The 20980-nt window shown below is 42.0% G+C and overlaps 1 protein-coding gene across 1 annotated transcript in view; it reads left to right on the top strand.

The window, feature by feature from the left end:
* Positions 1 to 20980, top strand: part of FAM135B (family with sequence similarity 135 member B) — a 245759-nt gene that overhangs the window by 41541 nt on the left and 183238 nt on the right. Inside the window, exon 3 of the mRNA XM_005516890.3 lies at positions 13954 to 14016. The gene's annotated coding sequence lies outside the window, so the exon portion shown is untranslated. The remainder of the gene's footprint in view (positions 1 to 13953; positions 14017 to 20980) is intronic.

Raw genomic sequence — 20980 nt, forward strand, 5'->3', positions numbered from 1 at the left:
ACCTGCTCAATGCAGAACCTGAGGCTCCCAGCACATGATTCAACAAAGCACAGGAAATAAGAATATACTTGAAATTAAACACTTATCCAAATGTGTTGTTGCATAGGAATGTTTACTGCCTAGAAAATCTTCCTCTTCATAAAATGCTATAGGAGGAAGCTGTTAGAAAAATGAACAAAGTCAGCATGAAATTGAAATTTTCTACTGAATGTTTCAAACTGCATATTCAGCCCTAGTGCCTTTAGAAAATATTTTAGGCAGGCCTCAGGTTTCTTCTGCTTAATAGAATGTTTTCACTCTCCATCTCCAAACAACCTCTCCATCACATCTGGCTGGTTGTATGTTTGATTCTTTTTTATCACAGTTGTTCTCACATTCAGGAGCTACCTGCTAAATAGATCTGCCCCTGTCTGTACCAAAACAAAACCATCAAGTAACTTGTGACTATTTCTTGCTCGTTTGGTGGGAATTAAAACCGGGCACTCTTAATCTAAGTTTTTTTGATTTTGTATTTTTCTGATTAGCTGCATTTAGTCCTGCTGACCCACCTCTATTTCTGTGTGAGTTGCCTTTATGAAAGTACCAATGGACAATGAGAAAGCTCAGGTGTTCAGCTAAGCTGGCACCTGGAGTTTGGCACTGTGTGGATTCTGTGGGGCAGTAAAGAAGTGTGTAAACTGCTCTAGGTGGCTTTTGGGTGATGTGGGGATTCTTTTCCTATTCATACAGCATTTAATACAGCACAGCTACAGGCTGAAGAATGTACAAGTACACCTATATCCTTTCTCTAGAAGAGTATGAGGTGCTGAGTGTTGGAAGCATATTTCTGGATGCACAGTTAATTTCTCTGGTATCTTACTGTTTAATTTCCACTTGTGGACAAGAAAAAAAATCCTTGATGTGGTTTTTGCTGAAGTGCAAGGTGTATGCTCCCTTTTTAATGGATTCATAAAGGGATGGTAGCAGTGTTGTTTCAGTCTTTCTCAGTGTCTAAATCTTGATAAATAATTCAACAAAAGTCATTGCCACAGTGAATGGTAATTAGGTTTATGAAAGAAAGAACAGTTGCTTCAGATAAAAGAATGAGGGCCCTATCTCTCACACTGCCCAGACAAACATCCATCAGTGCTCACTCTGAGTGTAACAGCAGGTCACACGTTTCGTGCAATGCAAGCAGGGAAGTTTCCACTTGAGAAAATTAAGGTTCAAATACATCCTTGTACTTTTTAGTACAATTGCTAAGTGTCATGCAGTTAGCCTGTGCTTGGTCCTAAAGCCAGCTGAAATTTCACTGCAATTACAAGAGAACATGAGATTTACCATGACCAGCTCTTAGAAAAATGAATCCCTGACCTGTCTCCAGGTATTAGCCAGCTTTTTCTGGTTTAGATCACCAGATTGTCCAGAATAACTAATTTAATTTGTCCAACTAGACCACACCAGCTGCTCTGTGCACTGTTAAGCAATCAAACACTGATTAAAAATATTTAAAGGCATAAACTTTATAATAAGTTCCCGAAATTCTCATTTATAGCTGTGATATGAGTTTGTCATTCAGCCATCTACATTTTTTAGCCATTCACTTAAATAAGATGTCCCTGCTTTGTAGTACATTATATGCTGTCCAATTTCTTTGACTGTTTGAGTAGTTCACAAGTTTTCAAAGTTCACTGTGTTCTTGAACATCTTCTACTCCTGTGGCTCCTTTAGGGGGTCAGAGGAAGGTAATGTAGTCAAATAAATTTTTGTACCAAAATAATTGCAACAATTCTATTTAGTTTGTCTTGTCAAAATCCTTTCAAGTGAATCCTTTGTGAAGTTCTGCATTTCAGGGGATAATAGACCATAAAAACCCAGTTTTTTTCCCATTGAAAACATTAAATAAATAATGACAAGAATGAAAAATACTGCACTACACTCTAACATTATGCAACCAGCATGACTGATGTGATTTATCAGTCTCTTACAACTCCTTTTGCTGCTAAAGGAACTGTTCCATGAAAAATATTCTGTAGAGCAGGAGCAATGTGAGGAGATTTAGTTACATCATATTTTTATGACACACATCAGTATAGATTCATTAAAATTTCAGAAAAAAAGCCTGCCAGTCACAGAAGTCTTCCCTTTGCTTCCTCCCATCCTTATTTTCCACCAGGTTTCCCCACATGGGGACTATGCCCTCCTCCTTTCCTCTGAACCACTGAGCCCAAAGTTGTATGCCTGCAAGGAAATCAACTGTTTTCCTTGCTATACATTTAATATTTAATATCTAACATTCAGCTCCGTGTTCTAACTTAAATCCTTCAATAGACTAAGTATTATTCAACAGAGGAAACCTAAAATGTTAAATAAGCAGGGTTTTCAGATCCATTTATATGAGTGGGCCTGATTGCATAACATTTCCTTGCTTTATTGTGGGTTCATTGTCACTTTTAATTCTTTCACTATTTGATTAAGTTGAAAGCAAAGCAGTTTGCTATCCAGGACACTTCTAGCAGTGACCTCCTTTCTTCTAGGTAAGTACAAATGTGCAGTTAGTACTTAGCACAAGTTCATAATGCATGCAAAATTAATAGATGGGCAAGATTTGCTGAGTGTTAAAAAACCAGGACAAATGTATGTACTGGGATTTATCTTTTCGCCTCCATAGAGTTTCTTGCAGAGTTCTAGAGGTACTTTTGCAGAGTGTTCTTTTATTAAATAGGGTGGAGGATTCACACCTGCTGGCACATGTGAATTACCTATGCATTCCCAGCTCCTGTTGTTATTTATCTCACAATAAAGTGAAAGCACATGCTCTGACTGAGGTGTCTTCAGTGAACCACAGAGCTCAAAACTGAGTCTAGAGAAAGGCCAAAGGACAGCAGCATGGGTTTTCTGTTATATTTGTTTACCAGGGATTAAAATATGAAAAAAAACCCCAAACTTTAGGCCAGTTTTACTGAGGTGTTTGGTTGCCTCAGTTCCATTTAAATAAATGGGAATTAAGTGCCAAATTGATGCTTAAAAGACTGGCTGACAGTGATATCTAAAAAAACAAATTATACCAGGTCTTGGCTAGAGGCATAAAATGCCCTTAAGTTTGCTGACACCCATTTCAAAACAAACCCATTTTTTAGCACAGTCACTGGGATAATTTGATACCTGATAAATAATACTAACCTTCCTACATCTCAGTGTGAAACCTAGAGCTGCTATGGTACAGTTCCTCAAGAAGTAGGAGACATGGCTGTTAGCATTTATCCTACCCCCTGCAGCGGTAGAAATTCAGTCTAACAAATCCCCTCTGAGATCTGAGGAAGAAGACAAAGTCAAGCATCATAAAGAGAAGCAATTTTTTTCTTTCTTCAGTCTATGACAAACCTTATCAATCTTGCCTGGGCAAAATCACCAAACCTGGATTGCTAGAAATCATCTTGTAATTTTCCAGCCTAAGTCTATTTCTGAACATTATATATCCCATTGATCTTGTGCCAGTACCATACTTAAAGTTAGCTAACTCTTCCACTATCTTGACATTCAGCCTTTACAAGTATGAGTCACCTTATCCTCCCACAACCTTTATATTTCCTATGCCAAGTTGAGCTTCTTGTATATCCTTGTCCACATGATCCTAGTCACCTTTTTAGTTCCTCCTTCCATTTCCTTACTTTTCTCTTGAAAACACGCATTTAGAAATGCTAAACACAATTCCATCTGATGCTACAACCAGTCATTTTTTACAACTGGATGGGTAATTCCTTACCTGTACTGAACCAAATTCAGAATGCTTTGCCATTTGTACCTGTACAAACCTGTACCTGTACCTGTACAACCTGTACTTGTGTCCATAAATTCATAGAATGTCTTGAGTTCAAAGGGACCCACAAGGATCATTGAGTCCAACTCATGGCCCTGTACAGGGCAGCCTCAAGGATCACCCCAAGTGTCCGAGTGTGTTGTCCAAATGCTTTAGCTCTGTCAGGCCTGGGGCTGTGACTGCTTTCCTGGGGAGCCTGTTCAGCACCCAGCCACGCTCTGGGTGATGAACCTTTAGCTGATGTCCAGCCTAAACCTGACACAGCTTCATTGCCAACCCCTCGGGTCCTGTCACTCTTCACCAGAGAGGATTGTCTGTCCCTCTGGTTCTCTTTGTGAGGAAATTTTGGTGTGAGGTCTCCTCTCAGTCTCCTTCAGTCTGAACAGGCCAAGTGACCTCAGCCACATTTCATACTAATTCCCCATCATAGCCCTCCTTTAGACACTCCAATAGCTTTATATCTTATATTGTGCTGTGGGGAACTCACTCATGGGCTGAGCTCTCACAAGCACAGAAATGGAGCTCCTTAGGGATGAGCAAAGGTGAGGCACAGCCCATTGGAATGTGGCAACAAGGGAGACCACTAAGGAGATAAGTTAACTTTGAAGACACAAATTGTTATCTCATCTCTGGGGATGCAGTTTTTTCCTTATCAGTATATGATTTAGTATCTTTGCATTTAGGTCATGGGATGGAGTCCTTGTTTTGCACACAGATATGTCACAATAACAGCTCTGTTGAATTCACAACAAATTCACAGCAAATTCACAGCCTTGGAGAGCCCTGGCAGGAGCATCAATCCTGCTGCAGCCTGGGGAAAGGCCTGAGCTGGCACAGAGAGACAGGAGAGGAGGGGGGAGCAGTCTGGAGGGGCTGAGATGGACCAGCCACTGCCCTATCCGCACCCTGTCAGGGAAGAGGAGTCAGGAATGAAGTGAGGAAGGGGAAAAGCTGGGTGGAAGGTGTTTTTTATGCTGCTTGTCATTCTTTCTCAATTCCAGAGTATATTTTAATTGCGAATAAATTAAATTAATTTTCTCCATATAATCCTGTTTAGCCCATGATAGGAACTGGTAAATGGTCTCCCTGTCTTTACCTACGTCCCTGAGCTCTCTCATCATGCTTTCTCTCCTTTTACCTCTGAGGGGGCGAGTGACTGTGCAGCTGGGTGGGTGTTTGGCCCTTTAGCAGGAATGACTGTATTGTCTGCTTCTTTTAAGGCTTCTCGAAGGGATTTTTTCAGGATCTCAATGTCTATTTTGTATGAGAAGTGTCTTGGCTCTCTGGAAGACAGGACACAGGAAGGTTGTGGTGTGAATTTCTGCATGCCTGCGAGAGCCCACTCTGAGCCAGAGGCTGTATAACATGGGTACATGTGTCTGCACCCCAAATTAGTAAGTTCTGAGAGCCCCTGATGTGTATTAGTTCAGGCTTTAGCCCCACACATGCAGCTGCATATCTCTGTCTATATATCCAGGCAGCAGGGCCTGGCTATTTTTGTCTGCCCTGCCAAGGGGGAAACAAAAGTCCACAAGATACATTCTGGATGACCCTAGACTGAGGCTTGCCAGGAAAAAAAAATGTCTTGAAGAATAGCAGATTTGTTTTTTATTTCAGCATTTAGGAGAAGGCAGCTTCCCAAAACATCTAGGCACGATCTGCATAGCAGTAAATATTGTGTGTGAGGTACTGCAGAGGCTGTATTTGCATTTATGCTGGAAGAGTAGTGCTGCACAAGGAGGTGTGTTTGTAAATAGTTCTGAAGCATCCCTCTGAATTACAGCAGTCTGCCAGGCTCCTGGTGGTGAGAAGAGACATGCTAAGGATGTGCAAAGGAGTTAAGCACGATTGCTTCATCCCAGGTGTGATTCAGAGGTTTATGTGAGGCCATGACTGACTTCTTAAAGAAACGCTCCCTCAAGCTGTCCTGAGATAGAAGGTGAATTTCCTCAAATGCTTAGAGACTGGCTGCTCCTGGCAGCATGAGGGGTGATGATCAGAGCGATGGGGGCTTGTAAAATAGAGAAAGAAAGATTTTTTTACATGAGCAGATAGTGGTAGGACAAGGGGAAACATTTTTAAAGTAAGAGGAGAGATTTAGATTAGCTGTTAGGGAGAAATTAGTTCCTGTGAGGATACTGAAGCCCTGGCACAGGTTACCTAGAGAAGCTGTGGATGCCCCACCCCTGGAAGTGTTCAAGGTAAGGATGGATGGAACTTTGAGCAAGCTGGGAGAGTGGCAGGTGACCCTGCCCACGGCAGAGGGTTTGAAACTAGATTATCTTTAAGGTCCTTTCCAACCCAAGCCCTTTTATTATTTTATGATTCTGTGATAAGCCCTCTTAGGTTTGTACATGTGTGTGCCACTTCTGCTGTGCTTGTGAGCTCTGCCTCTCCACCCGAGGCTGCCAATGGCTGGAAGTGATGGAAATCTTTACCCAAATGCAGGAAACTCAGTGTGTGGGGTTACAGGAGGGGGGACAAGTAATTGCACAATGTGTTTACAGGGGTGGAGGAAACAAAGGACAAGGCTGCAGGGAGGAAAAGCACAATGAAATGAGAGCCAAGCAAGTGAATCTCGTTTTTAATGAGCAAACATGGATGTTGGTCACTGTAACTCAGATATTCTTGTACCACCAGCATATGTACCAGTTTGGTTTGCTCTAGAGATCTCTCTCTCTATAGTGAATATATTATTGCCATGGGCTATTTCACAGTGTAACAGCTCTTCAATCATGAAGTCTCAATGTCATTTTTCTTTTCATGAAGTTTCCTTTTTTGCTTCTCAAGAAATATTAAGGAGAAAATAAAATGCTGTGCAATTATGAACATTAGCACAGATATTTAAAGTGAAAATAATCACAAGTTGCTGGTGGAATGAAATAAGGAACAGTAAAAATTACTAGAAGAAAATTTTTATTTCAGGGACTGAATGATGAGGGATAAACTTGATGGTTTGTTTCTTATCTGCCCTCTAGTGTTCAGGACTCTTTTTCCTCTGATGGCTGCTCATGTCCAAGGAGTTCTTTGAGCATGGGAAGTGAATTTAAAAAAAAAAAAAGGCAAAGCTGCTGAGTTAGTGGAAAAAAAACTTTCTAACGCCCTTTACCATATGAGTTCAAACGATTCAGTTTGTTTAATTAATTTCTCATATTATGTAAACAGGAGGAGAAATAAGTAATCAATCTCATCTCCAGTCTCATCTCAAATTTCTTAGTCTGTTTTAGAAGCTGACAAAGTCTGTTCAAGTCTGTGAAAATGTGAGGATTGATATAATCAGAGATCATTTTCCTTGTGATTGAAACAGATTTGTTGAACCTTCATTAGAATGCTCTGAGGTAGTTGAAAATGTTAATTTATGGTAATTTAGAGCTTGAAAAATACAAATATAAGAATATTATGGAAAACAACTTTTTTTTTTTTTTTTTTTTTTTTTTTTTATTTGGAAACTGAACTTAACCCTTAAAGCCAGCATTGTATTAGTCATCTCAAAATATTGTTTACATTTCAAATTCAGGAGAAAAATATAAAAAAAATTAACTTATTCTAGGAACTTGGATTGAATCTTACTTATGCTAAATGTGCACTAAACATGTGTGTAATTGAATTAGTTCTGTAATACCTAAAGTTATATTTGCGAAAAAACACACACACACTCACACTCACATATAAATATCTTGTCAATATGTGATTATGGACTAATTCATAATATGTGCATACTCACATATTTAATGTCTGTGTGCATTTGTATGAATTCAGTATATTTAAAGAAATAATGGATTTGTGGATGTGTATATAGATAAATATATATGTGTGAATGCATATATATATATATATATGTATGTATGTATATAATCATGTGTAATTCTAGGTCATTAAAACATGGAGTGAGGAAACCTGGACTTCTGTATTATTTTTGGAGCAAGGTTCTCAGCTGAGTTTCCCACTCTTGCACATAAATAATATTTAATGATATTTAATTGACTCTCAGGACCTCCTGGAAGCTGGGAAGTGCAAAGCTACTCCCCCTGTCCCAGGGGAGACCCTTGAGAGCCGATCCCCCCTTGCCTGCAGCCTGCCCAGCCAGAGAGTGACTGAACAGGCAGGGATGTCACTGTCTTGGGTGAACGCTGGTGCTGGTCTCCAGGAAAATCCCCTGGAAACTGAGAGGCCTCCAGGGTAGAATTCAGTCTCCCTGTGATGAAGTAGCTCAAAATGATGATTAGGTCAGTTCTGATGTTTTTCATAGCTACTGCAGAAGGTAGGATGGAGATAAACTCAAATGGGTGTCCTTTGAGTGGCATTTTGGAGCACCCAGGTCTCTGCAGGAGAGAGGGCTCTTCTAAGACTGAATTCCCAGCTAGGTTTTACTTTCCCCAGGGCTGCAGGGAAGATCCTGCAGCAGGGCTAACCACATCACACAGTTCTGCTCTTCAGGGCCAGTGTTGACAAAGCTTCCCTTTTCAATCTCTGCCTGAGGAGAGTCACTTCCAGCTTCTTGTGGAATCATTATTCTCATTATTATTATCATTATAATCATTATAATCATTATAATCATGCCGCACACCATGACTCTGTTCCTTATGTCACAGCTATACCTCAGCAGAGGATTTACTAAAGTTCACTCTGAAATGAGTAATGGTGGTGCTTGGTGAGAGACTAGAGCTTAAACAAAATGGTATCAGTTTTCCTCCATTTCAAACAAAAATACATGTGGTGATACCTGGCCACATTAATGAATGAACCTGCTTTTGCCTGGAAGGGAAAGGTACAGCTGCCTTCTGAGGAGTGGGGTCCTGGAGGAGCCTGTCAATAACAAGACAGGCAGGGTTGGAAAGATCTCTCAATGTTCAGTGACACGCAGCATGCAGGTGTTTGTGATTTCTGTCAGGAGGCAGTGCTTGTTGTGGGTCTGTGCTGCGGCCATTCAAACTAAGGATCCTGTTAAAATCCAAGCACTGTGTGCTGGTTTGGGTTGTTTCTGTGGATTGCAGAGGATGATGCTAAAACCTAATTAACCTAGAGGGGCTGTTACTATCCCTTGTCCCGGGCCAGAAGGGCAAACAGGGGTGTGCTCTGTGGTGGGAGCTGGACAAAACAACAGATAAGAGTTCATATCTTCTCAGCCCACAGGCTGTGAGGAGAACTTGTGCCACTTTTCACCTCAATCTATCCCTCCTTTCTCTTTCATATCTCTCATATCTGGGTGTTGGCAGGGAACTGGGTCATGCAGGCTTTCAAGGCAGAGGGAAATGTTTACTTTTCCCTTTGTGTTGAAGAGATTGAGCCTCTCTCTTGCCCCATTTAATTTCAGAGCTGGGTAATGAAGTCAATGCTATTGCTGTGTTTGTGACTGGAGAAGAAAGGATAATAAAAAGAATGTGATGTAATGCTCTGATAAATTCCATGATTATCTTTATCCTCCTTTCCTTTTCCTTTTTATTGTCCTGACATGTACCTGCTGTGCCAATCTGTTAGCCAGGATGTCATCACTAAGTACACAAACAATCTCTGCTTTTCATTTCACAGACTGAGTGTAAAGCAGGTTATTAAGGGAAGATTTGAAAACCTGGGAAAGTGACTTCTGTAGTGAGACAAGACACAGGTACCACACAATAATCCAAAGGGTCTTTACCTCAGTTCCCTGCTCCAGCAGAGTCAGCTGTGGGGACAGCTATGATTGCTCAGAGCTTTATCCAGTCCAGTCTTGAAAATTTCCAAGGATGGACACCACACAATCCCTCTGGACATCCTGCTCCACTGCTTGACTGTCCTCAGGGGAAAATGGTTTGAATCTCTCTCATCTAAGTTTGTGCCTGCTATTTCTGGTTCTCCTGCCATGCACCACCATAAAGAACCTTTTTCCTACTTCTGGGTGGTCTGTCCCAATGAGTAGTGGGGCGCTGCTGACCTCCCTTAACAGTACATGCAGAGCAATGCTTTATCCAGGCTGAAGAAACTGGTCCTCCACTCTCTCCTTACTTAGAAAATTCTTTAGATCCCTTCTTAGTGATCCTCTATGCTCTGGTTTATCTAGATTCTCCTTGCATTGGCGGGACCAAAGCTGGGTTCAGTGTTAGGTGTGCTCTGAAGAGCACTGGGCAGGGAGGGATAATCTCTTCCCTTTATCTCCAGGCTGTAGCCTTGTTGGCACAGCCCTGGAGGCCCACTGTCTTTGCTGCCAAGTCTCACATCCATCTCACTGTCCAGCGAGAACCTCTGAGCCTTTTCTGCAGTCCATCAGCCCCAGTGTTTCTCCCTTCCCAATCCCCTGCACTGAATCAGGGATTCTAAGGGCATGGCAGTGTTTGTAAGAGCCGTGTTTTGCAGCTCTCACTGGTTGCTGGATCTGTAGATAACAATATTTTAGATGTTTTGAGATGATGTTGCTGTGAGTAGTGGCAGGTGCCTCATGTTCCCATCTGCATGGTCTGTGTAGGCTGTGCTGTGTGCACGTGGAGTTTTCTTTTCGCACTTAGGTGTCGGGAAGACCATAAAATATACTCTGGTGATGGAGCTGTGCCCAGAGTTTTGGCTCTGCTCAGGGCTTGGTTGCTGCCTGTGTGTGAGAATTTTTCCTGCTAGGGTAGAATGGGAGAGGTGAAACAAAAAGATGTTTCCCCTCCAATTCCCCAGATCTAGAAAGCTGAGAAGGAAAAGGAATCATTCTTTATCCTTCTTTCTTTCACATGTACATCCAGCCTTTGCAGCCATTCTCTGGACTCTGACCATGCTAAATTATATAAGGTGCTCTGCAGCTGTTCCTCAAGAATAACAGGGGCAGCCTACAGGGAAAATCCTCAACAGTTTTCTTTTTTTTTTTCCCTTTGGAGATGGATAACATCTTTTCTTAACATTTTTGGTCAGATCATATAGGAGGAAATTCTGCTTTGACTGAATGCTGAACGTGAGTTTTGCTGATGGGGTTCAGTTCACTGGGAAATCAAACCCCTCTGATCCTGTCAAACCTCCAGCTGAGAAGCTACTGAACACAAACACCCAAATCCTTCCATCTCTAGTCTTTCAGATATGTCAATACACCTGTCAATATCCTGGCTGTTTGGTCTCAATGTTACAGACATGCCTGCCCGGCTGGGACATGCAGTGAGTCCGTTGTCATCCTCCCAGATGAACTTCAACTCAACATCATCAGTCTTTGTCCTCCTCATTGAAAGAAACCATTTGGTGGCTTGTGTTATCACTGATTTCTGTTGTCATATGCTCAGTTGAGGCATTAAGAGGAGGAAATGTTTTTGAATTATTTACCTGTGAACTTCAAGATAAATATTTTTCTATGGCAAACCTCTGAAGTCCTGCAGTTGCTCTCTGCACCTGTGGTTCACGTCTTTAGATGTGTAGCAGTTCTCACTGTCTCTTCAATAAATAATAAGCTTTAAGAAGAACAGCAGATGTCTACACAGGTGCTAAGACAGAGTTCCTTGATTTTTTGTCCAGTGTAGTATCTTTCACCTTTCTTTCAACTACCCTAGACACAAGAACCTCATATAACTGGCATAGTCCCCTTTATGAGAATCCTTCAGTTGATTTTAAAGTTACAACACGTGTGTATCATAAACACTGTTTGCCTTTCATTCAAAGAGAGAAGAGGTTTTTGGCATAAGATCTACAAAGCATGTTGGTTAATTTCTTCTGATTAACTTTTCTAGCTGCCCAGAAGACAGGTAAGAACTGGTCCTATGCAGCCACAATCTATGGGATTTCAGAGGTCAGTAAGAGTGAAGTTCTTTCCAAAGCAGTGTAGACATGTCTCAAAAGTTTCTATACTAAGTTACTTCCTTCTCATGAATGACTTAATTGCTAAAAGCAAATATGAATGTGAGGTAAGGAAGTGTCCACTAGCAACCACCATCATTGCCTGGCGTGGTGGAAATGCTGAAAAATATCCTATTCTGGTTTTGTTGTATTGAAGTCCATAGAGCTGTAGTAAAAGGTGGGACTCATCAATCCAGATAGTTGAATTTTAATTTGCTTTTCCCAGACTTTAAAATACTGTTAAGAGCTTGACTTTTCCCTCATCTTATTCCTTCATACCATTGAACTTCAGCCTTGAGCCAGGGAAGACAAAATGTCTGTACCAGTTTCCACCTTTCCCATTTAAATGGGCTTTGGGGTGTCATTAAGCTAGAAAGAAAAACGGTGGTTGGAAGTTATAGGTCAGCACTTAGAGCAACTTTAAATTGGTGTTCAAATCTCAACCCTGGAACCTCTCTCACTTCTAAAAATGCTGGTTTGCCACTCACCTGGGATTTACCCACAAATTACCATCCCGTGGCTGAATAATTTGTTGCATTCAAGAATATTTAGAAGTAAGATGCCTGCTCCCATGTCCTTTTCCCACCTATAATATACCCTTCCTCAAGAATATTTAGCTTTCCTGCACCATGGTTTACCTAGACACAAATGAGGATGGATGTTTCTCCTCTCCTTGCAAGGCTGAAACATTGTGCTTGTTGTAAGCAATGCTAGACAAGTGTTTGGTTTTGATATTTTAAAATAATCTTTGGTTCAGATATTTTAAAATAATCTTTATATTCAAACTCCAGTTAGTAGTTAGGTACTAGTAGTACTGCCTGCCAGCTGGTATTTTGCATTATAAAAGACATATATAAAAAAAAAATAAAACTGAAAACCTCTAGGGAAGAGTCTTAAACAAACAAGCCCATCTGGCTGTTTAGTAAATTAATATGTATTTTAGGTGGGAGTGATACCAGTGAGTGTTATTAAGGTTGTCCAGCATTTCTTATAGTAACACTCTATCTTTTATTGCTTATCACTTTGTTTTATCTTAATTGCTTGGGCTAAAACATTTTATGCAGGGGCATCTTCCTTGGACTGAATTAATTTGTAAAAACTGCAGCCAAAACAGTTTTGATATTTCTATAAAGGAATTTAGGAGAAATAATCTGTTTTGCCTACATTAGAAATGGGTCATCTGCTCTTCTCTGGGAGACTGCACTTATGTGCTTAGGAGCAGATACTCCAAAGAGAAAATAAACTGTCCTTCTGTTGTGTCCATCTCTCAGAACTTCTGTAATAAGACAGCCTTTGAATAAAAACAGTTTTTGGGTGCTCAGCAGCCGCTAGACAAACAGCTAAGTTCTTCTGACATGTTGAATGCCCGGGATATTTTCCAGTCTACGTCAAAATAGAATTCTCGTCAACTTTCCTTCCTTTTTCTGTGATGTTGTGGGTTAGGCCACATCTAAAGTGGGACATGAGGTGGGAGATGCTCCACTCAAGGTGAGAGGAAAGCTTGCAGTGTGCCCAAACTAAATAGGGGAGGAAGTTGCCCTTATGGTTTACTGTACAAAATTGGCAGAGGGAGTTCTAGGAAGTAGCAAGGGGCCTAGGAAGAGATAAGTGATTTAAGTTTAGGGTACTGTAGGTTGACTGGGATGGAGGAGTGTAAGGTGTGACTAGGTGTATGGCAGTAGGTTTGTGTGTGGAAGAAAAAAGAGGTTGTGTATAAAGCCAAGGAAGAGCTTAGGAGTTGTTGAACAAGGGGGCAGAGATCAGGAGTCTCTGGAATGCATGCTGGGAACAACGGGGTATGGGACTTGTTAATGATTTCATAGAATGGTTGATGTCAGAAATCACTTCTTGAGGTCACATCATCCCTGGCCTTCCCCAAAGCAGGATCAGCTACATCAGGATACAGAGGAAAATATTCATTCAAATTTTGAATATTTCCAGTGATGGAGACTCCACAACTGTCTGAACAACCTGTTCCAATGCTCAGGGAGTTCAGCATTGACCTCCAGAAAATCTCAGCTGCTTGTGTGGGTGCCTCTGAAAAAGTCCAGGACTTATTTTCCATGCACAAAATAGATGTCAGTGGCAGCCCTTTTTCAATAGGAGTGTTTAGAAAAATATTGATTGTGATTCTGTGAGGTACTGCAGTAGGGAGCAGTGCTCTGCAGCTCCTAAGGCTGTCTGCAAAATGATGTTTTTGGCCTGGGCTGTGTTATTCACAAAATCCATCTTTTATTTGTGTGTGAGGTTTTTTGGTTTGTTTTTGTTTGTTTGTTTGTTTTTTGAACTTCTAATACTGCAGCAATTCCTTCAAGTCCTATCAGATGTTTGTATCATGTTAAACATTTGAAGTGTGCTTATTTACTCTGTTTTCTATCCAGTATGCAATCTTCCAGAGCCCTGAATGGGAGGACTGTAAGCTGAGGTTTCCCACTTCCTTCCAGGTAAGGTAGGCACTGGTGGGTAAAAGTAGATTTTTTGATACTTACAGCAAGGCTGTTTACCTGGCAGGCTGTCTGTAACAAAACACTGAACTAAAACTGAGTGGTAGAATGAACAAAATATTAAATGGATGGTGGCTGAATGAGGACTCTGGTTTGAAGACAGAATAAGTGTAAAGACTTGCAAGGAGAGATACAAACTTTTCTTGGAAGTAACTATTAAAACAAGCTAAGTCTTTATGATCCTTTTCATATTGTACTGTTTTGTGTGAAATACATACTTATTGAAATGATAAATTATGCTTTATACATTTTCTAATACTGTAGACTTTACCTTTAATTCTTCACTATGATATATGAAAATACTGCATGACTTTAAATGCTGCATGGTTTAAAAAAACCTACATTGTTTTAAAAACAACTTTATACTGTGGAGCTTCCTAAGAATCTGTTATATTTATTAGAACCATAAAACAGTTTGGAGATCATTCCAAACTTCTTGCCATGGAAAACAATAATTTTCACTGGATCAAGTTGCCCAAAGCTCCTTCAGTCTGACTTTGAATGCTTCCAGTGATGGGGCATGGGTGATCAAGATCTGACTGTGGATCAAAATAGATATTGATATATTTTAGTTGACAGTTGTGGTTATATTTTTCTCAAATAGCTGTATGAAAGACATCTTTTCATCCCTTTTCCTGTTTTTCTCCTTCTTTTGCTTAACTGCTTCTCTGTTGCATAGCATGAAACTGGATTATGTGAGGCTGTGTAATTGACATTAGAGGGTGCTTCAAATCCTGCTATAACAATATGGTGCATTTGCTTCCTAAAAGTGTCTTTCCATCTGACTGCTCCTAGAGCACACAGAGGATCCAGAAGTAATCAAAGCCTCAAGACTGAGAGTTCTGTTTGTTTTTCTGTGTCAGACTTTCCCTTTGGATCTTACCCTTTCCTAAAATTATAGAGAGAAACAGCCCCTGGAAACTGTGTTGCAATCAAAAGGTAGATTCAGCTTCTCAGTTCACTAAAAGAGAAGCTTAACCTGCTCTGTCCATTACCTACAGCTGCTGTGTTTCCTGCTGCTAGCCTGGAGCACACATGTAGCCCTTCCTTCTCCTCCCCAGCCACAGTGTGACATGTCACACAGCCACAGGGAGCTTTCACAGAGGCTTCTTGCAGCAAATTGTGTCCCAGAGCTGGAGGAAAGCTCTTACAGCCAGGATGAGGTCTCTGCAACCACTCCTTGTGTGCTCCAGGTGAAAGCTGAGGGTTGTGGTCTTCCCTTGACACGAGACACACTCACTTCCTTGCTCTGTGTGTGTGTTTAAATCACAAGCTTGTGTCTCATCATGTAAGGTTTTATGTGCTGCTGTTGAGGTGTCAGAGGAGTCACACAATCATAGAATGTTAAGGGGTTGGAAAGGATCTTAAAGATCATCTGGTGCCAGTGCCTTCTACCATGCCAGGGACACCTCCCACTAGACCAGGTTGCTCGAGGTCTTTTCCAGCCTGGCTTTGAACACTTCCAGGGTTGGGGTATCCACAATCTCCCTGAGCACCCTGGTCCAGTGTCTCACCACCCTCACAGCAAAGAATTTCTTCCTAATATCTAACCTAGATTTGCTCTCTTCGTACCCATTACTCCTTGTCCTATCCCTACAGTTCCTGACAAAGAGTTCCTCTCCTTGTAGGCCCTCATCATGTAGTGGAAGATTCTCTTCTTCAGGCTAAACAGCTCCAACTTTCTTAGCCTGTCTTCATGGGAGAGATCTTCTTATCAACTTTATGGCCTCCTCTGGACTTGCTCCAACAGTTCTCTGTCCTTATGTTGGGAGAACAAGAGCTGTGCTCAGCACTCCAGGTGGGATCTCACAGGAGCAGAGGGGAAGAATCACCTCCTTTGACCTGCTGGCCATGTTCCTTTGGATGCTGCTCATGATTCTGTTGGTTTTTCATCAGCCATCACCCCTAAGCTCTTCTCCTCAGGGCTGCTCTGAATCACTTCTCCACGCAACCTGCCATGACCTAGGTGCAGGACCTTGTATTTTGCTTTGTTGAACTTCTTGAGGTTTGCACAGTCCTACCTCTCCAGCCTGCCCTGGTCCCTCTGGATCCTTCCCTTCCCCCCAGCCTGTGGCTGCACCACAGAGCTTGGTGTGGCGAGTGAATTTGCTGAGGGTGCCTGCATCCCACCATCCATGTCACTGATAAAGCTGTTGGACAGCATCAGCCCCAGTACTGACCCCTGGGGGATTCCACCCATCATTGGTTTCCATGTGGAAAATTTGCTGATGGCCACAGCTCTTTGTGTGCACCATCCAGACAGTTCTTTGTCTACCAAGTGGTCCATCCACCAAATCCCTGTCTCTGCAATATGGAGACAAGGATGTCATGTGGAACAGTGTCAAATACTCTGCACAAGTCCAGGTAGACAATGTCAGTCACTCTGACCCATCCACCAACACTGTAGCCCTGTCATAGAAGGTCACCAAATTGGTAAGGCATGAACAGGCAGTTAGAAGTTTGTAGTTCTAAGCTTATTTCAGTTATTTCAAGAATTTTTTATTTAACCCTGCTCTTAGAAATTGTACAATTACTATTACAGTCCAGCTCTGGTAGTGTAGATAACAGACTGAAGTGGAGTCTACAACCTGTAGAAATGTTTACCAGCCCAGTGTGTGCCCTGCAGCATGGACTGGATGCTCCAGTGAACATTTATTAGTTATCTTGCTACCTAATGGGAATATCTGTTTCAGGTTATTATTAAATAACCCAAAGGCTCCACACAGAGAATCCAGAATATAAATTTTTCTGCCTATGATGGGATATAGGACACTAAGCATGTCCAAGGATGTCTGTGCCGTAGGGATTGCAGCCAGTCTGGGAACATTCAGCAGCTAAACAGGCTCTGAGATACCCTCATTGCTGAAACCTCAGTCTGCTGTGGGGCTAAGATGGCAGTTAAGAGACATTTCCAGAAGATACGTTTTGGTTTAAAACTTTGTTGACAGACATCAGGGCTCAGATGGCTGATTTGGTGGGATAGTTCTGAGCTGGAATTAGGAATGGGATTTACCTTTGCCTCAGGATGTTGTAGATAAATACAGCTAAGTCAGCCCTCGTGTTTTCCTAACAACAGGGAGAGAAAAGGAGGCAAAAGGGAGAATTTACCTGATTTGCTTTAGAAATCTGTGTTAGGCTGAGTTGATTTGCTTGTCTTTAGTATTTAATACAAAAAGTTAATCCAGACATGATTATACATAGGTGCCAAGTACCATCTGAGATGCCCAGAGGGGTCTGTAATTCCTCAGCAGGTCTGCAAGACATTGGTTCTATCTTTAAAAATGAATGCTGTGCTTAAAACCTCAGCCTTTCCTCTTGACTCTGTCAAATACATCTGTGATGTGTCTTTTCTTTATTGAATCATAGCTACTTATGAAATCAGCATGCTTTACATACTCTTAACACCACTTATCTCCCCAGTGAACGATGCGAGTCTTCGATCCCATCATGCAGGACCTTCTTGCATGACTGAGGGAAAATGAAACTATTTTACCTTTCCTTTTTTTTTTTTTTTTGCCCCTGTGCTTTATTAGACCTTTGTATCCACTTTGTCCTCACTTGGCACAGTTGAAGATGCCCACTCTGCAGGGTACAGACAGAGAGGTATCAAAGCCATTTGTTTTGGTGGACTCTGCATCTCCTTCAAGGTGGATTTTTCCTCAGTGTTGCAGATTAGCACCAGCAAGAGAATTAAGGTGGGCAATTCCTCAGTGGTATAACATAGCCATGCTGAGCCAAAGAACCTGAAGCTAGAGGAAAACTCTCTCCTGCTATTCTTATGTGTCTTGAAATCAGAGATGTAGCTTCCAAAAAAAATCCACAGTAAACAAAGTTGGAAAATATAATCTTGCAAACTGGTTACACACATCTCAGCAGGTACATTTTGCAATACACATCCTGATTTAGTAGAAATAAGATCTGTCTGTGGTCTCAGTGATCTATTCAGCATAACCACGGGTTTTGCTGTCAGCTGGTTAATCATGGAGTGGGTGATTTAGATGTGCTCACCATCATTACTGCAATGAGATCTTCTTGCCCTGCATTCAAAATTACAGCAGGGAATCTCCTGAACCACACATGCAGCAAATATTTTTTAGCTCTTGAGAAGGGTTTCAGGGTCCTGCCTAATTTTACATGCATTGCATTTTTAAAGATTAAAATAGGTAACGTACATATTTCTTATTTCTTTTTAGAGTGCTAGAAAGTCCCTTTGAGTCAGCCGTATAATCTCTGAGCAGACATCAAAATTGTTGCCTAAAAGAGGATTAATTAAAAAATCTTCAAGGATAATGGTTTATAAGATACTTGGAGATTGTGAAATCAGAAGTTACTCCAAGGAGGTCTGACAGTGTATGCTGGCTGGCATTTTTTCCTCCTCAGTCAGGTAGTTCCAGTATTTCCTACAGCCATGAGATATATAGAAAACTATTTTATATGAACCAGATTATGCCTCTGAAAATGAACACGGTGTGGAGACACTGTCTTCTAGAATATCTTGAGAAATGCTGCCAACAGCAGGCCATAGAATCATAGAATTGCTTGGGCTTGAAGAGACCTTAAAGAACATCTCATTCCAGCCTCTCTGCTAGGAACAGGAACACCTTGCACTAAACCAGGTGGCTCCAAGCTCTATTCAGCCTGGCCTTGAACAGCCCCTTTCTGGGGCTGGTGCATCCACAGCTTCTCTGGGCAACCTGTTCCAGGGGTTCACCACCTTCACAGTAAAGAACTTTTCCTTAATATCTAATCCAAACCTACTCTTCTTCAGCTTGAAGCCATTCCTCCTTGTCCTATCACTACCTGCTTTTGTAAAAAATCCCTGTCCATCTTTCTTGTAGGCTCCCCTCTTCTATAACCGTTTATCTGGGTTTGATACTTAATAGGAAATACCATCCAGTTCATTTTCTTGGTGCCTCAAGCTCATAGATTCATATCATCTGCAGCATCCAGGCTGCAAGCAGAGATCTGGCAGCAGGAGGCAAATCCCTTTAGAAAGTTTCCACCAGTGATTTTTCTTTTTTCTTTTTTTTTTATTTCCCCAGCATTTTTTAGACAGGGCTTCACAATGTCCTGCAAACAGTACCAGCTCCTGAAAGAACTGTCATGGCTTATGAGCATTACGTAGCTTTGCACTGACATTTTGGGATGGAAGTGACATTTGATTGTTGTGACCTGGTTGTGTCTTGTGATGTTCCAGTGCAAAATGAGAGCCTCACAACATGCCACTTTGATAGATAAATGGCACCTGAATGCCTTGATTTCACGTCTCTCTCAGTTAATACTCCGTATTTTGATCATGTGGCAGTCCATCCACCTGAATGGTGAATTGTCTTTTTCCTTTCTTATTTTCAGATCATTAGATAGAGGCAAAGTTCAGATTGTTTACTTCATGCATGAAAGAATTAGTGCCCTGTGCTGTGTAAGTGGGTTCCTTTCTGAAACGTTTTTTCTCACTGTTTGGTGGTTAGAGGCAGTTCTCTGTCACACAAGGAACTCACTTCTAGAGGGATTTCTCTATTGAAAGAAACTTTTACATGGTAAGACAGTAATTTTTAAGTTCTAATTTAGAGGCAGAGGGTTTTCCTTTAGTTTGAAAAAAAAAAAAGAAGGTTTAAAACTGCATCACAGCAGCAACTTTGAAAGTCATTCCCTTCCCCAACTTTGCTGTTTTGTTCTATTCTCTATAAAAATGCAAGAATCCCCTCAGAAAGGAAACTTCTCCCTCCTGGAAGCTGGCGTTTGACCTTTGCAGGGCAGGGAGCTCTTTGCCGACAAGTGCAGAATGCAAACATTTTGGATGCATCACTCCATCTGTTTTCCCAGAGCCCCAAAGCCGTGCCAAGGAGTGGCCTCCATCCTCCTGGCTGTCACTTTTCCTATGGAGAGGGGCTCTGGCGATGTCCCTGTGCCTGTACATCGAGGGCTGCTCGGCAGCCATGGGTTCCAGCAGATCTGGGTGCTGGGGCAGCTGTTGCTCTGAGCGGTGCCGCCGCCGAGTTGGGTAACCATGGCAACAGCATCACCGCCAGCATCCTCCTCCTCCTCACTCGGCTCTCCTCCTCCTCGGCATCATCAGGAGCAGCAGCAGCAGCAGCAGCAGCCCTGGCAGGAGCCAGAGCCCGGCAGCCGAGGCTGCAGCCAGCTGCTGCCAACCCTTACCCGCACCGGCACCCGGTCACAGCCCCGGCCCCACTGCTCCCGGGGGGAATAGGGCAGAGGGAGCTGAGAGGGCTGCACTGCAGAGGGATCCCAGACAAGCCAGGTAAGAGCTGTGGGGCTGCTCACAAACTCCCCGGGATCGATGTGCTGTGTGCCTGGCGTGTGTTTGCGTGCGAATGTTGGCTGTGAGTTTTCCGGCTTGCTCCTTCCAACAGCAGTGTGATGACAATTCCAGACAAGCATGTTTTACAGCTCATGTTCCCCATCTCTGCCGTACCGTCCCTCTCTCTCCCCCCCACCCAGATACATAAGGAATAATAAAAAATGTTCTAAAAGGTTGCTAGAAAATGGGATGGCGAGGGGGGCCCAGTGTGATCAGAGTGGGGAACGGCTGCGCTTCTAAAATAAAAGTGGACAGCAGCAGCGGAGCAAAGGTTGATGTGGTAATTAATAACCCTTAAAGAAAAAAAATTATGCGACAACGCACTTCTGTCTCTACCCACTCTACAAATAAATCTCATCATATTCAGCAGAGAGCTGTGAAGCAGAGGGGTATATGAATAGACAAGACTAGAAACCTCACTGTAGTCCACAACTCTCAGATTCACCTTAAGTGCTTTAAAACCAGACTGAAATATTACAATATCAGTGCAGTCATGCCTCAGAATATTTGTATGTATAGAATTGCAAAAATATTGCTCTTAAGCCTTTACACCTCCTAAGAAATAAAAAAAAAAAAAAATCA

The sequence above is a fragment of the Pseudopodoces humilis genome, chromosome 1 (genome assembly GCF_049639895.1).
Source record: "Pseudopodoces humilis isolate 2021_Gansu_Grassland_sample_001 chromosome 1, ASM4963989v1, whole genome shotgun sequence".
Taxonomy (NCBI): Eukaryota; Metazoa; Chordata; class Aves; order Passeriformes; family Paridae; genus Pseudopodoces; species Pseudopodoces humilis.